The 12,256-nt window shown below is 37.1% G+C and overlaps 1 long non-coding RNA gene across 1 annotated transcript; it reads left to right on the forward strand.

The window, feature by feature from the left end:
• The first annotated feature begins 3,480 nt into the window (after positions 1–3,480).
• Positions 3,481–6,781, forward strand: LOC134297832 (uncharacterized). Its single transcript, XR_010004713.1, has 3 exons — positions 3,481–3,837; positions 5,169–5,231; positions 5,890–6,781. It is a non-coding gene; the product is annotated as an uncharacterized LOC134297832 (long non-coding RNA).
• Positions 6,782–12,256: the final 5,475 nt, after the last annotated feature.

A 12,256-nucleotide genomic window follows, 5' to 3' on the forward strand; every position in this document is an offset into this window, starting at 1 on the left:
AGTATTTAGAATTCTAAGCCAGAGACCGATAGTATGTCACCAAACTATAAAGCCCAGGATTCCATAGCAGTGGAACAGCAGTGAAAATGTTAAATTGTGTTGTGTAAAAGGGCCTTCTATCAGGTTTTCACATTACACAAGTAGTCCCCACGAGTAGAAAAGTATCTTCACAGGAAGATTATTTAGCTGAATTTGAGAGAAGGGATCAGAACAAAGCAGAGCCTCCATAAGCATGTTGCCCTCTTTTTTATCAATTCACATAAGTAATAACTGAAGAAGACTATTGACTCTTTAAATACAGATTTAAAATTGTCCTATTTTAGTAGGTCAATAAGAAAGTCTTGAATCAGTGGTATCAAGATTAATTGGCACTATAGCATTGTGTGATAATAATCCACGATGGTTGATTATTGCAACGAAGTCATAGTATGTCATTCATCTAAGCATGGAAAAACTTTTATGAAACTTCTGCTCCAAGTAAAAATCAAAGTATTTATGTAGGACAGGAGTTAGCAATGTAATGAATTCATTGTCTTCAGCAGAAAAGTGTTCACGTGTTGAGGGGAGTGAAGAAGCCCACATTATTTTATTGAATATAACATATTCTATAATCTGTGCAACCAAGATGATAGAAAATCTATTTCTTTATGTCAATCAATGCTGCCTCTATAATAAGAAGGAAGCAAATGCAATGCATTTTTCTACCCGATCTTAGGAAGTAGATAGGTTGGTAAAATCATACAGCTGAGATCCATTATATGTAAGAGTTTGAGTATATTCAACAGCTCTGTGATTTGAAGGGAAGAAATTTATGTTCACAAAAATGCAGTGAAACTGCAGAGTCATATTGTGTTGAAAGACAAAGCAGTGCCACTTGAGTACAGTGAGCCATCATATCCCGTTTAATTACATTTCCATACTTACAGTGTATAGTTAGGACAGGGAGAAGATAAATATGAACACATACACAAAATCCTCTTTTTAAAAACCTTTGTTTAATATGGTTGCATTTTGTTTCAAGATTGAATGGTATGTTTCTTTATTTGAATAAGGAAAGGAAAAAGCTCCCTTTAAAAAAAGTACCTGGTTTGACAGGTTCAATACATCTACAAATCTGAGCTCTCCTGCTCATCTCACCAAAATCCAGGTAAAAGAACAAAAACAGCCCAGCAATAACAGTGAGGCTACACTGCCCTATAATCCAGTTTCAGAATATGGATTAACTGCATTGATCTGGATTATAGAGCAGACTAGACTGATATAATCAATGTAGATCAACACAGTTAATCTGCGTAGTTTTAACAGTTATACTGTCCAGTTAAGATGTACAAATTTCACTCTACTTCCTCCACACAGGTAACACAACAGAAGCCCTTGCAAAAATAGTTATCAGCACATAATAGTAGTGCTGTACCTCATGGGTCACTGCTGATATTTCTTTAGCAGTGTGAAATCTAAGATGTAAAAGTTGTGGCTGTGTTTTTTTAATCATTAGTAACATTATTTCCCAATCTACATTTTCCTTCACTACAGAGTTACAGCTAAAGGGAATAACTTATACTGATATTTATCCATGCACCGTTTTATGAATACCATCTGAATTTTCCTTTAGGCAACAGGCACTGTCATCAGCTTTGCTGGATGCACCATGTTTTAGGGTAGAATCTTCTGACAGCTATTAACGATCATCTTCCAAGGCTCTTAAATAGGTTGCCTAAAAACCCCAAGTAATTTGGAGATGGGCGTGCAAATATATTTGGATTTGAAGTGACAGAGAAAGGTCCTCTGGCTCAATTAGCAATAAATTGCAACTTATAAAAAAATAATCCATGAGGTTTTGTAAATGAACAAAACAGCAAATTTGTCTCCACATATCAACATGTAATTTAATTCAAACCTACCTTCAGAACAGGTTTCTTCCTTTGAGCATAAATGAGATGTAATTTATCAACTTTACCAATCTCAGCTACCTCTAGATTTTTTCAGGAAAAAAAAATCTTAGAAAACAAATGACACTATCAAGTTCTGCTTCAATTGTCAAGAGCAGTTTGGCGGTTGTACTCCAAAAAATCCAGAGGGCAAATATGGGGGGAAGAGGAGGAGGGTAGAAACAGCAATAACAACTACAGCAGCAGCAGTAGCAACACCTGTTCCCAAAGTTTTGTTTGCCTTTACCTTACCATAATTACACTCAATGAATTTTAGCAGGGATCTCTAACATCATAGTATAGATGCTTTAATGCAAATACAAATAAATCATAATAGAAAAAATAGATAAAACTACAACATATATATAATTTTCAGTATATTGTTCTATTTACAAAAATCTAGGAATAGAAAAGAATATAGGAAACTTGTGGGTAGAGGCAACTCCACCTTTTGTTCTCAATAATGTTGGCAGATACTTTTCATCAATTGTTCAACTTGAATCCACAACATGACTTCTGGTCAGGTCCAGAAGGTGGTGCTGGGGGATTCCTGCTCAAACCCCTTGTCATTGACCTGTGGGGTTCCTCAGGGTTCCATTTTGTCCCCCAAGCTGTTTAACATATACATGAAACCACTGGGATCCCATCTCCTTCTCAGGTGAGGTTGGCAGAAATGACAGGGCCTTTTCAGTGGTGGCCCCTCGTCTACACAACTCCCTCCCCAGCAAGATTAGATGAGCCCCCTCTCTCCTGGTCTTCAAGAAAAAGTTAAAAACATAGCTTTGGGACCAAGCCTTTGGTTAGTAAAGTTGAACAGTGCGATAAGAAATTACGAAATAATACAATGACAAATGGAACAGCCCTGGAGTATGATTTGGATTTCATGATTTTAACTGATGTTTTAATATTGATATCTTTTTAACTGTTTCATTGTCAATGTGTTGTTTATATACCGATATGTGTATGTGTGGCATTGAATTGTTGCCTTTGTAAGGCTGCTCTGAGTCCCCTTCAGGGTGAGAATAACATAAATAAATAAAATTTTATTACAAAATGTAAAGAACAGGACTTAGATACAGTTCCTTTAAGGTTATAATTTCAAAAATGACCACTGAAATAGGCATAGTGATGCTTTTTGGTCAATTATTGGGGGGGGGGGAGAGAGTATTAATCCAAAAAAGTAACTTTTTCAGTTTCCTGTAAAATGTATAATAATGCATTTTAATATGTGGTAATATTCCCTACATATCTTTGCAAGATCATAGTACAAGCACTGGGAATTTTCTGACCATGAAGTAATATAAGTTTGTTCTCCTTCCACTTCTTTAAAATAAATTTACATTTCAACACTTTCTGCTTCTGCACCTGAACATGTAGTCTTGAAATGCAAACATGGACAAATTGATATTTAATGATGAGAGTTCAAAAACCAGCACACTGTAATATTGCATAAGAATGTTTTGGGGACAATCTGGGATTCTTTTCTTTCTCTTCTATTTGCTCCCAGGAGAGCACTCAGATTTATATAATGCATGAATGCAAAGATTTGTAGTGGGAATACTTTACATCTAAAAGGGTTGTCCCTCTGGGATTTGTAGCACTGTTTTAGATTTCTGTTTCCTGCTTCAGATTTCTGTTTCAGTTTCCTGATGTTTCACCATCACACCAAATGATTTTTCAGAACAGCTCTGGTAAAGCACTTTCCTGCATTATGTATTGTACTTTTTATATACCTGGATTGGATTACATTGAACTGTATTGGCAAATTAATTACAAAACAAGGTATTGTCATGGCAAAAACATATGCTTATAAAATGTAACAAGTCACCAGTATGTTGTAAATATGATTTGCTGCTTTAAAAATGTGTTTTTTATATTAAAACAGGGCACATTTTGTCCTCCCTGCCAGGTAAGCATCTGCATATCATAGTAATACTTATCAAAATCATGGACGATATGTATGGAGAAAAGTGAATATAGTCTCCTTTGTGGAGAGAAAAATATATAAATGAACATCAGCAGTAGCATCATAATATATACAGGATATTTACATATTTTGAAAAATGTATAATCTACTGAATATTTTTATTTTCTGATAACAAGTATTCTGCATTTTACTACCACTCTTTTAAACATGTGACTGGACTACTGTTCATAGATGTATATTTGCAGTAATATTGCTTGCCTTTGTGTATTCCTACAACCATTGTCAATTTAAGGGAACTGCAGCAAAGTGACATGGAACAGTTACACTACTACACAGTGTAAAAAATCAGAAGTTGCAAATCTTAGGAACTAGAGAATAACTCCCAGAGTTCCTCAGTCAGCATGTTGGGTGAAAGGTTTTAGGGAGCTGCAATCCAAAAGTCAACTTTCTCCATAGTTCAGTTAGAATATTGAGCATATGTATGAACAGTACATGTAGCCAAACAAAAGACCTCTAGAATATTGGATTTTGTATGAACAGCACTCCTGATTTTGTATGAACAGCACTGCCTATAAAATTTCTTCAGTCTTATAGCACATGAGCAATGTATATATCATGTACGATAACTTATTCTGTTTGTGCTGTCATGTCCATGTTTGAGTAACTCATTTAGTTTTGGAAGCTATGTTAAATATGAAAATAATAAAGTTTAATATTAATATCACAGAGAAGTTTGAGTCAATATTATGGCATTAATTCTTGATTGCCTTCCCACCCAAATGTGTTAAATATAGGGAAATGTGTTATTCTTTCACCTTGTGGTACTACTGAGTGGGGATGGAATCCTGACCATCCAATTAGGCTGAAACTATTTTGGTGCTGCTGAACATTTACCCTTACATTTCTGTCCTTTGTTGCTACCACAATTGCTACAGAACTACAGAAAGCTACTGGTTTTCTCTAGATGTCATTACCAATGTGAACAAAGGTGCCCACATAACTTGGATGCAGAGGAAAAGGAAGGGGTGGTTTTGATCAGAAATTAATTATGTTGTGTTTACATTTTAACATGTAGATTTCAGTGCTTTCATATCAATTCCAAACCTGATAGGTTTTTTTTAGTATATTACCTTAAGTGATAATAGGCAACAGGAGTGTTAAGCTTGAAATACTGTAGATATTGGGATTTTTAAAAATCAGGATCTCAGTTCATTTGGGTTACTGTGCAAAATAGTGTTTGAAATTTGCTCTTATTATGCCTTTGGGTTACACTAAAATATTAATTTCATTTCAATGTTTCTATATTGTTTTAGCAATCATGTTATACTTCTAGACACCACTGAGCAGCCTATGGCAATGGAAGAGACTGAATACATGTAAGTATATTTTATCTATCTAAGCTCTAATCAAATAGTTTCTACTTTCTTTTGTTGTGGTTGTTGTTGTTGAGAACTTCCTCCTACTATTCAAAATCTAGTAGCATATTTTCACTGGAACCACCAATATATGGTGAAAAGAATAAACCCAGTGAATTTAATATTATATACCATAAGGGCCTAGACTAATGATCTGTGACCAGCACATACTCAAAGTCCACTGAAGCTCATACTGGTATGTCCGGTTCACATGTACATTTCATCGCTTGATTACTTAGCTCTTGATGACTGCCAGCTGAGGGAGTGAGCTGACTCCATAATATTCACACTGGATAATCTGCTATACCTTATTAATGAATAGGTGTTGTGGATGCACACATGTATCTAAATGATATCCCAACCCATAGGAGTGGGCCAAGTGAAGTCTTTGGGTTGCAGGAAGCCCTCCAGATCATCAACTCCCAATGTGCTATCTTTTATATGTGATATCTTTTTTCTGGCCCAAAAGGATACACTGAGTCTCCTGGAAGCCTCCAGGCATGGCAATCCATCTTTTAAAATGGTTGCAGGGTTCCCAAATATACTCATTTGGATTGAATAATCTTGTGGCTTCTTCCTCAGTAACTCAGGTTTTTTTGGTTTCATCTTTCCTCTGCAGCAACCAAGTCTCTTTGGGTCCATTGGCAAGACGCCTGCCTTATGAATATGAGTTGTACATGGTCATCCCCCTCCCCCCTCGATGGTTTGCCACCATGCCGTGGTGAGGGGGCTTGCGTGTTCCAATGAACCTGTGGGCACAACCACTGGAGTCATGCACTCCCAGGAAGAGCCACAGGGGAGGATACAGACCAAGCACAATCCGAAGACCCTAAGACCTCAACGATGCAGCAGGCGGAGGATAACATGGTACATGTTACAATGGCTGTGAAGGCAGAAGAAGGCTGCAACAGACTGAGAAGCCACTCTTGTTGTGTTAATCACATCACTGCTGGAACCTCACTCTGTGAAGACTGTGTGTTGACCGGCCGTGCACCCACCTCTACACATTAAAAAAAATCACGCACAGGTGTCAATTTTGATATAGTAGAATTGAAGATTGATAGTTAATTTAGATTAACTCATTTTAATATAAATACCAAACTTCAATGAATTGACTTAAAATGGAGCACTGCAACTTGGACAACAACCAAAAATAATTTGGACAATTACCAAAAAGGGACATCTATCACGATTTCCTGATAAGTTATGGTTCACGCATTTCTTTCTTATGCCAAAACCCCCATTTGGAATTTTAACTTTGAACTCAGCACTGCAGTTTAGATGCCAATCAAAATACTCTTGTCACTTTTTGCCATAGTGTCCTACTGAGTTATGGCTACTACAGATATGCAAACACTCCTTTTTACTATTGTAAACTATTTCAAAATATAATTATAAAACTTGCACTTAGAAACTGTGATTAGCAAACTGGCATATGTAAGGACCCTCACTTTATGGGAAATCCATACATAGCTGAACATGTCATAATACAAAGCAATACTTGATCCTAATTTTTCTGTTGATTGCATCTTTTTATAAACTGAAATATATTGAAGTATTGTTAAGTTATACATGGGAAAGAGAAACACTAGAACATATCAAATTATGTTAACAGGAATTGCACCATTTACTTCAATGGTTCATAAACTCTTATTTATGTGAATTTAAAGTGCAGTCGCCCTGTAGAGAACATTGACTCATATATTCCAATTGCCCATTAATATGGTTTGTGTGGATGTATGAAAAGTATGAATGTCAATAGTTCAACAGATGAAATCTTAACTGAAATTGACTAACAGGTGATGTCAAGATTGAGAATCCATGCCATTTAAGGTTAAACAGCAGAGTAGAAACGTGAAACCTTGGTTCTAGTTGCTGTTGCTGACAGGTCATTGCTTAGGACAATGTATATTTTCAGGTTAGTTACACAGATCATGTAATGCTTTGTTTAATTAACCTTAAAATATACACTATAGTGAATCACAAGAGTGAAACATAGAAAAAAGAAAATCCCAGATCTAGAGCACAAACATCAAAAATACCTCCTCATGGTCTTCTTATGCTTTTTGATACTACCCTTCTTTGGTGGGATTGAAATATCATAAGGGGTCTGTATCGTAACTATAACAATATAACAAATTATTCATTACTTTTCATTAAGTAATTGCGCAAGGGGAGGGAGTCCAACCCTCTTCAGCCAAACAGGAAATGCGCAGTCAAGCCACCCCAACAGATGCCCTTCCAGCCTTTGAAATAACAACAACAACAACAGAAAACCTACTATGTAAACTTTGGAGTTACCGCCTCTGAACTTTGCCTACCTCACAAGGTTGATTCAACTCCCAACTATCCTTTTTAATCTCAAAATCCCTTTAGAGAATGAACACTGAGAAAAAGGAGGAGGAGGGGGAGGCAGCAACAAAAGGCAATAAGCAGAATTCTGGGAAATGAATTTTGGGAAGGTGAGGTCTCCTGTGGCACAGAATTCAAAAGGCCCTGCCCTAAACTAGGTTTCCCAGAATTCTTCTCACTTCTAATATTAAAGTGCTTGGGTTTTCCCTCTCCAACTTGGAGAAGTTACTTTTTAAACAGAAATGCTGCATTGCCTCCAGCTCAGCAGCTCAGCAGCACCAGAAAATTCAAAAGGCCCTGCCCTAAACTACATTCCCCAAAATTCTCCGCACTTCCCATATTAAAGCCTCAATGTTAGTGTGATCTCTGTCTCTCTCTCTTTATGCCAGCCATGTGCAGAGGGGCTTCTTCCTTGCCCAGCCACCCGCCCAGACATCCCTCCTCCCCTCCCCCCGCTGCCAATTTTTGGGAAAAGCAGAGCTACCCTCTACCCTCACCATCCTCATTGCCTTTTGGGGAACCCAAACCCATCCCTCTTGGGGGAGAAGCAGCACCCACGACTAAGACCTGGAGCCATTTATGAGAGTTACAAAACTCATCCGACAGTCATATGTCAGTGTTTTGAATCTTATTTTTGTGTGTGTGCGGGAGGGCCCCTTATGTTTCTTAATATGATCTCATATTTACAAATCTAATAAATTAGTACTGAAAAACAAATTGAAATCAAAGTTTTGCACATTCCTAATGAGTAGTGCTGGGTTTGATGATACAACTAGAGTCTGCAAAAGGATGGTCAGCTTCTGACTTGTTCAGCGGTGAAAGAAAAGTTCAAAGGTGCATGTAGTATGTGAAAAGCATGGATCAGGGAAATTGCAAAAAAAGAAAGAAAGAAAACCCATAGACATAGCCATACTTTATGTGAGCAAACTAAAGTGGACAGGAATGGGGTATTTTCAATCATATAATTAGTTAGTAAAGGTAAAGGTTTTCTCCTGACGTTAAGTCCAGTCGTGACCGACTCTGGGGGTTGGTGCTAATCTCCATTTCTAAGCCGAAGAGCCAGCGTTGTCTGTAGACACCTCCAAGGTCATGTGGCCAGCATGACTGCATGGAGCGCCGTTACCTTCCTGTCGGAGTGGTACCTATTTATCTACTCACATTTGCATGTTTTTGAACTGCTAGGTTGGCAGGAGCTGGGGCTAACAGCGGGCGCTCATTCTGCTCCTGGGATTTGAACCTGGCATCTTTTGGTCCGCAAGTTCAGCAGCTCAGCGCTTTAACACACTGTGCCACCAGGGGCCCCCTATAATTACTTAGTTTGTTTTTATTCTAGAGATTACAATCTGCAAACTAATGGGGTGGAATTAATAATGAGATGAGATGTAGCAAAAGGATTCAGTGGATAAAATGCAACATCTGATCAGATAATATCAGCAGGACTCCATAAAAATCTACCAATAGGCAGTTGAAGAAGAAATTAATTAACTTCGTATGAGCATCTAGGAGAAAACTGATCACATACTGAAACAGAACATTCTGTTTGATAATCATAGATGATTGGAATGCTGGAAACAAAGCAGAACCAGACACTTGGAAAGTTTGGCATGGGGTCCAAACATGAAGCAAGAAAGTCCAACTCTTTATTAATTGCAAATACATGGTAACACCCCATTGAATACATATAGATTATGTAATTGGGAACATAATATGAAGAAGGCCCATTCCCTCTACAAAAACAAGATCAGGAGAAGATTGCAACATAGATGACAACAACTAGTATCAAAAAGCCAAGTAGTGTGGAAGATTTACACTAAGTTCCTCATCAGGCCAAAACATAACCTGAAGAAGTTAAAGATCATGTAAAGAACTGGTTTGCACTACCAAGTCTAATGGACAGAGAATCAGAGGAACTCTGGACCAAAAGCAGTGACATTACAAGGAAAGAAAGCAACAATAAATAAAGAATGTATTATGAATTCAGAACAAAATTAAAAGTCAGTGAAAAAAAACAAAATAATTTAGGTGAAATCTAGCTCAAAGTTGTTGACTTTTCAATAATAGATAAACTGAAACATTTTGATGAAATCCTAGACCATGAAAACACTGCCTGAATCTGTAAGCTATAACATGGCATGTAATAATTATAGTTGTGAAACTGTCTTTTTCCAGTGCTTTAGTGGCTGAAATATGTTTTTTTATAAAAAAAACAAAAAAACAAATAAAGAAATAAACAAATAAAGGTTCATATTCAGGTGTGAGCCTTAATGAAACAAGATTAATAACTGTGATTACATTGTTCATCCACATTTCACCACCAGCTTGTTTTTTTTTTAAGTATGAACTTTCCTTAAAAATATACAGCGAATCTCTATTTTGCTGAACAGTGACATTCACCAAACAAGCACTATCAGCCACTCGTAGTAATAAACTATATAACAGATGCAGAACTGCATGGAGATGAATATATTGCAGATCTGTCAGTAGAGCACTCACCATCACATTTTAACCTGTTCATATGGTTGGTCCACAGCTGTAGTTTGGTGATGGGATCATATTCTTTAAATGTTTGAAAGCTCAGAATGAAACTTTCATAATAGTAATTTAGATTTTAGCTCTAAAAGAGAACCAGACCATGCAAATTGGTAAATTGTTCTGCAAATGTCATAACAGTTTTCCCAACATGCTTTTAGAATTATTAACATATTGTTGTTGAATGTCTTTCGGGCTGTGTGGCCATGTTCCAGAAGCATTCTCTCCTGACGTTTCGCCCACATCTATGGCAGGCATCCTCAGAGGTTGTGAGGTATACCTCACAACCTCTGAGGATGCCTGCCATAGATGTGGGTGAAACGTCAGGAGAGAATGCTTCTGGAACATGGCCACACAGCCCGAAAGACATACAACAACCCTGTGATCCCGGCCATGAAAGCTTTCGACAACATATTAACATATTGTTGAAATTTGGAAATTTCTTCAGGAATTGAATAAATATTGACATATATGTTTTCCCCACTCAATTTTTTTTCTTTGCTGTAGACATTTCCTGTCATTTTTTGCATGCTGACAAATAGGTACCTTACTTTTAAAAAGCTGTTCTACCAGATTAACTGCTAGTAAAACTCTGGTGACCATTTTTTTCTGTTCTAGTCTTCACCACAACATTTGCCTCATTCCTAAATTATAGGTAAGGGTAAAGGTTTTCCCTTGACATTAAGTCTTGTCATGTTCGACTCTGGGTGTTGGTGTTCATCTCCATTTCTAAGCCGAAGAGCTGGCATTGTCCATAGACACCTCCAAGATCATGTGGCCTGCATGACAACATGGAGCGCCATTACTTTCCTGCTAAAGTGGTACTTATTGATCTACTGACATTTGCATGTTTTTGAACTGCTGGTTGGCAGAAGCTGGGGCTAACAGAGAGTGCTCACCCCACTCCCTAGATTCATACTGTCAACTTTTCCGTCAGTGGTTTAACCCACTGTGCCACTAGAGGCTCCAAACTATAGCCAGAATAAATCAATCTATTTTGGGTTGAGTGAAATGATTGAGAAGTTGCCCTTCTCAGTTATACACAGTCTAATTTAAAGTGGATCATAGGTGTGACCCGTCACGCTATCATTCCTTCATCTGACCAAAGTTAAATGGTAATGTACAAGCTAGAGTAACATCCATCAGTTGGTTAGTTATAGATCCACTGTAGATTTAAGTGCTAAAAAATACCAACACCTGCTTCCAGAAGTTGCCATTTTTTTTTTTACATTTCCAGATATTCTGTGACAAAATCCAAAAGTGTTTGGCAGGTACCTGATGTATTTTACAGATCACATTCAAACTCTTACTATAGTCTTTGTATTACTCTGCTTGGACAACATAGCTTGATGACTGTGAACAAGCAGAGGATCTTTCCAAAACACAATTATAATACAATAATTCTACTTTAACTGTAAAATCTTATTTAAAAAAACCTGAGGTTTGGTGACAGACCCAAAGTACCTTAGACCTAAAACTGCAAATCCCAGGATTGCATTGCATATTTCCATGACAGTTAAAATGGAATCATAGCATTATAACTGTGTTGAAAGCAATGGTCCTAGGAAGATTTGTGTAGCACAAGAGACAAACAATGTTTATGTGTGTATGAATATTAGAACATGCTTGCACATGCTTACATTTTTGGGAGTGCTGCTAGTGGTTTCCCTAAATGTAGCAATTATTTTTTAGCTATTGTTTGTTTGTTTGTTACCCGTGTCTCTTGAGGCACAAGGTGGGCTACAACATGGTTAAAATAGATAAAGCATAACTCTATTAAAATGTATATAATAAAATACACACAAGATCAACATCAATAAATCCAGGTTAAAAATTACAGTTTAAAATTCACTGAGTAGGCCTGCCTTTATGAAGGAATGCCATTGGGCTTTTTGTTTTTATTTTGCATCCTTTCTATAAGGGTGTGATTTTGGACAAAGGTAGGTCTTGATAAAAGAAAGCCCTTAGGAAATAAGATTCAGATCCATCAACTTCAGTGAAACTGAAACACATGCTGAGGGTTCAGTGTTTTGCTAACTTGAAGCCTTTATGCCTGCAGCTGGGTTCACTGCAGGAAGATGAGTTGTTAATAAAATATGCAGCAT

This window comes from Anolis carolinensis, chromosome 3, assembly GCF_035594765.1.
Source record: "Anolis carolinensis isolate JA03-04 chromosome 3, rAnoCar3.1.pri, whole genome shotgun sequence".
Lineage (NCBI taxonomy): Eukaryota > Metazoa > Chordata > Lepidosauria > Squamata > Dactyloidae > Anolis > Anolis carolinensis.